The sequence below is a fragment of the Lampetra planeri genome, chromosome 76, assembly GCF_965212315.1.
Source record: "Lampetra planeri chromosome 76, kcLamPlan1.2.h2, whole genome shotgun sequence".
Classification (NCBI taxonomy): domain Eukaryota; kingdom Metazoa; phylum Chordata; class Hyperoartia; order Petromyzontiformes; family Petromyzontidae; genus Lampetra; species Lampetra planeri.
In genome coordinates this window covers 3,103,497-3,111,253 of record NC_136181.1, presented here as the reverse complement: position 1 = coordinate 3,111,253, position 7,757 = coordinate 3,103,497, and positions in this window count along the sequence as shown.

Here is a 7,757-nt window from a genome sequence, read left to right as displayed (position 1 = left end):
GCCACACACAGCCACACACACCCAGCCACACCCAGCCACACCCAGCCACACACAGCCACACACACCCAGCCACACACAGCCACACCCAGCCACACCCAGCCACACACAGCCACACACACCCAGCCACACACAGCCACACACAGCCACACCCAGCCACACACACCCAGCCACACACAGCCACACCCAGCCACACCCAGCCACACACACCCAACCACACACAGCCACACCCAGCCACACCCAGCCACACACAGCCACACACACCCAGCCACACACAGCCACACACAGCCACACCCAGCCACACACACCCAGCCACACACAGCCACACCCAGCCACACACAGCCACACACACCCAGCCACACACAGCCACACACAGCCACACCCAGCCACACACACCCAGCCACACACAGCCACACACAGCCACACCCAGCCACACACAGCCACACACACCCAGCCACACCCAGCCACACCCAGCCACACCCAGCCACACACAGCCACACCCAGCCACACCCAGCCACACCCAGCCACACAGCCACACACACCCAGCCACACCCAGCCACACACAGCCACACACAGCCACACACAGCCACACACACCCAGCCACACCCAGCCACACCCAGCCACACACAGCCACACACAGCCACACCCAGCCACACACAGCCACACACACCCAGCCACACCCAGCCACACACAGCCACACACAGCCACACACAACCACACCCAGCCACACACAGCCACACACAGCCACACAAAGGCCACACACAGCCACACACAGCCACACACAGCCACACCCAGCCACACACAGCCACACACACCCAGCCACACACAGCCACACCCAGCCACACCCAGCCACACACAGCCACACACACCCAGCCACACACAGCCACACACAGCCACACCCAGCCACACACACCCAGCCACACACAGCCACACCCAGCCACACACACCCAACCACACACAGCCACACCCAGCCACACCCAGCCACACACAGCCACATACACCCAGCCACACACAGCCACACACAGCCACACCCAGCCACACACACCCAGCCACACACAGCCACACCCAGCCACACACAGCCACACACACCCAGCCACACACAGCCACACACAGCCACACCCAGCCACACACAGCCACACACACCCAGCCACACCCAGCCACACCCAGCCACACACAGCCACACCCAGCCACACCCAGCCACACCCAGCCACACACAGCCACACACACCCAGCCACACCCAGCCACACACAGCCACACACAGCCACACACAGCCACACACACCCAGCCACACCCAGCCACACCCAGCCACACACAGCCACACACACCCAGCCACACACAGCCACACCCAGCCACACCCAGCCACACACAGCCACACACACCCAGCCACACACAGCCACACACAGCCACACCCAGCCACACACACCCAGCCACACACAGCCACACCCAGCCACACCCAGCCACACACACCCAACCACACACAGCCACACCCAGCCACACCCAGCCACACACAGCCACACACACCCAGCCACACACAGCCACACACAGCCATACCCAGCCACACACACCCAGCCACACCCATCCACACACAGCCACACCCAGCCACACACAGCCACACACACCCAGCCACACACAGCCACACACAGCCACACCCAGCCACACACACCCAGCCACACACAGCCACACACAGCCACACCCAGCCACACACAGCCACACACACCCAGCCACACCCAGCCACACCCAGCCACACACAGCCACACCCAGCCACACCCAGCCACACACAGCCACACACACCCAGCTACACCCAGCCACACACAGCCACACACAGCCACACACAGCCACACACACCCAGCCACACCCAGCCACACCCAGCCACACACAGCCACACACAGCCACACCCAGCCACACACAGCCACACACACCCAGCCACACCCAGCCACACACAGCCACACACAGCCACACACAGCCACACACACCCAGCCACACACAGCCACACACAGCCACACACAGCCACACACACCCAGCCACACACAGCCACACACAGCCACACCCAGCCACACACAGCCACACACACCCAGCCACACACAGCCACACACAGCCACACACAGCCACACACACCCAGCCACACACAGCCACACACAGCCACACACAGCCACACACAGCCACACACAGCCACACACACCCAGCCACACACAGCCACACACAGCCACACACAGCCACACACACCCAGCCACACACAGCCACACACAGCCACACACAGCCACACACAGCCACACACACCCAGCCACACACAGCCACACCCAGCCACACACAGCCACACACACCCAGCCACACACAGCCACACACAGCCACACACAGCCACACACACCCAGCCACACACAGCCACACACAGCCACACCCAGCCACACACACCCAGCCACACACAGCCACACACAGCCACACCCAGCCACACACAGCCACACCCAGCCACACACAGCCACACACAGCCACACACAGCCACACACAGCCACACACAGCCACACACACCCAGCCACACACAGCCACACACAGCCACACACAGCCACACACACCCAGCCACACACAGCCACACACACCCAGCCACACACAGCCACACACAGCCACACACAGCCACACACACCCAGCCACACACAGCCACACCCAGCCACACACAGCCACACACAGCCACACCCAGCCACACACACACTCACACACCCAGCCACACACACCCACTCACTCACTCAGCCACACACACCACACACACACCCAGCCACACACACACTCACACACCCAGCCACACACACCCACTCACACACCCAGCCACACACCACCCCACACACTGCACCACATACACTCAGCCACACTAACTCACTCAGCCACACTCACACACACCCAGCCACACACACCCACTCACTCACTCAGCCACACACACCACACACACACCCAGCCACACACACCCACTCACTCACTCAGCCACACACACCCACTCACTCACTCAGCCACACACACCACACACACACCCAGCCACACACACCCACTCACTCACCCAGCCACACACACCACACACACACCCAGCCACACACACCCACTCACTCACTCAGCCACACACACCACACACACACCCAGCCACACACACCCACTCACACACCCAGCCACACACCACCCCACACACACCCAGCCACACACACCCACTCACACACTCACACCACACACACACACACACCACACACACACACCACACACACACTCACACCACACACACACACTCAGCCACACACACACACTCAGCCACACACCACACTCACACCACACCATACACCACACACACACCCAGCCACACCCAGCCACACACTACACACTCACACCACACATATCACACATACCACAGACACACCGCACACACACCACACATACACACACCACACACACACACCACACACACTACACACACACCACACACACTCACCCCACCACACATACACACTCACACACACCACACACACCACACACACTCACACCACACACACTCACACCACACACCACACCATACACCACACACACACCCAGCCACACACCGCACCACACACACACACCCAACCACACACCCCACCACACACACACACCCAGCCACACACCCCACCACACACACACACCCAGCCACACACCGCACCACACACACACACCCAGCCACACACCCCACCACACACACACACCCAGCCACACACCGCACCACACACACACACCCAGCCACACACCGCACCACACACACACACCCAGCCACACACCGCACCACACACACACACCCAGCCACACACCCCACCACACACACACACCCAGCCACACACCGCACCACACACACACACCCAGCCACACACCCCACCACACACACACACCCAGCCACACACCGCACCACACACACACACCCAGCCACACACCCCACCACACACACACACCCAGCCACACACCGCACCACACACACACACCCAGCCACACACCCCACCACACACACACACCCAGCCACACACCGCACCACACACACACACCCAGCCACACACCCCACCACACACACACACCCAGCCACACACCGCACCACACACACACACCCAGCCACACACCCCACCACACACACACACCCAGCCACACACCGCACCACACACACACACCCAGCCACACACCCCACCACACACACACACCCAGCCACACACCGCACCACACACACACACCCAGCCACACACCCCACCACACACACACACCCAGCCACACACCGCACCACACACACACACCCAGCCACACACCCCACCACACACACACACCCAGCCACACACCGCACCACACACACACACCCAGCCACACACCCACACCGCACCACACACACACTCAGCCACACACACACACACACTCTCACTCCGCACAAACTCACACCGCACCACACACACACTCACACCGCACCACACACACACACACAGCCACTCAGCCACACACACACACACACCCAGCCACACACTCACACACCCAGCCACACATACACACACACTCAGCCACACACACACACTCAGCCACACACACACACACACTCATCCACACACACACGCCCAGCCACACACACACACACACACACCCAGCCACACACTCACACACCCAGCCACACACACACACACACTCAGCCACACACACACACTCAGCCACACACACCACACACACACACCCTTAGCCACACACACACTCAGCCACACACACACACACACACTCTCACTCCGCACAAACTCACACCGCACCACACACACACTCACACCGCACCACACACACACACACAGCCACTCAGCCACACACACACACACTCCCAGCCACACACTCACACACCCAGCCACACATACACACACTCAGCCACACACACACGCCCAGCCACACACACACGCCCAGCCACACACACACACACTCAGCCACACACACACACTCAGCCACACACACACACACTCAGCCACACACACCACACACACCCAGCCACACACTCACACACCCAGCCACACACACACACACCCAGCCACACACATACACACTCAGCCACACACACACACACACACTCAGCCACACACACACGCCCAGCCACACACACACTCAGCCACACACACCACACACACACACCCTTAGCCACACACACACTCAGCCACACACACACACACACTCAGCCACACTCACCACACACACTCAGCCACACACACACACGCCCAGCCACACACACCACACACACACACACTCAGCCACACACACACACTCAGCCACATACACACACTCAGCCACACACACACGCCCAGCCACACACACACGCCCAGCCACACACACACACACTCAGCCACACACACACGCCCAGCCACACACACACACACTCAGCCACACACACACACCCAGCCACACACACACACACTCAGCCACACACACACGCCCAGCCACACACACACACTCAGCCACACACACACGCCCAGCCACACACACCACACACACTCAGCCACACACACACACTCAGCCACACACACACTCACCACACACTCACACAGAACCACACACACTCACCCCACACACACACTCACACCACACTCAGCCACTCACACCACATACACACTCAGCCACACACACCACACACACACTCAGCAACACACACACACTCACACCCAGCCGCACACACCACACACTACACACTCAGTCACACACACTCACACCACACACCACACACACCCAACCACACACCACACACACCACACGACACACACATTCACACCACACACACCCAACCACACACACTCACACCACACACACCCCACACACACTCACTCCACACACATTCACACCACACACACCCAACCACACACCACACACATTCACACCACACACACCCAACCACACACCACACACATCCAACCACACACCACACACACCCCACACACACCACACACACCCCACACACACTCACTCCACACACATTCACACCACACACACACACTCAGCCCACACACCACACACACCCAACCACACACACACTCACTCCACACACACACCACACACACCCAACCACACACCACACACACTAACACCACACACACTCAGCCCACACACCGCACCACTGACCCCACCACACATACACACACCCAGCCACACACCACACACACTGATCCCACACCACACACTCTCACACACACACCACACTCACTCACACACACACCACACTCACTCACACACACACACACACACCCCACCACACACACACTCACCCCACCACACACACTCACCACACACACACTCACCCCACACCACACACTCTCACACACACACCACACACCCAGCCACACACACACACACTCACCCCACACTCACCCCACCACACCACACACACACTCACCCCACCACACACACCGCACACACTCACCCCACCACTCACCCCACCACACACTCACCCCACCACACACACTCACCACACCCACACTCACCCCACACCACACACTCTCCCCACACACACACACCCCACACACACACACCGTACACACACACCGTACACACTCACCCAGCCACACACACACTCACACACACCACACTCTCACACACCCCACCACACCCAGCCACACACACACTCACACACCCAGCCCACACACACCCCACCACACACACACACACTCCACACACACACACCGTACACACTCACCCCACCACACACACACTCAGCCACACACACACTCACACACTCAGCCACACACACACTCACCCAGCCACACACACCACACTCTCACACACCCAGCCACACACACACACCCCACACACACACCACACTCACACACACCCTCACACACACACACTCACCCCACCACACCACACACACCGCACACACCCAACCACACACACACTCACCCCACGCTTACTCCACCACACACTCACCCCACACACACACCACACACACCCCACCACACACACTCACCCCCACACACACACTCACCCCACTACACACTCACCCCACACACACACCACACACACCCCACCACACACCCTCACCCCACCACTCACCCCACTACACACTCACCACACACTCACCCCACACACACACACACCCCACACACACACACACCCCACACACACCCCACCACACACACTCACCCCACCACTCACCACACTACACACTCACCCCACACACATTCACCCCACACCACACACTCTCCCCACACACACACACACCCCACACACCCCACACACACACTCACCCCACACACACACTCACCCCACACACACACACACCCCACACACACACTCACCCCACACACACACTCACCCCACACACACACACACCCCACACACACACACACCCCACACACACACACACCCCACACACACACTCACCCCACACACACACTCACCCCCACACACACACACCCCCCACACACACACACACCCCACACACACACTCACCCCACACACACACTCACCCCACACACACACACACCCCACACACACACACACCCCCACACACACACACACGCCCCACACACACACACACCCCACACACACACTCACCCCACACACACACTCCCCCCACACACACACACACCCCACACACACACACACCCCCACACACACACTCACCCCACACACACACTCACCCCACACACACACTCACCCCACACACACACTCACCCCACACACACACACACCCCACACCACACACACACCCCACACACACACTCACCCCACACACACACTCTCCCCACACACACACACACCCCCACACA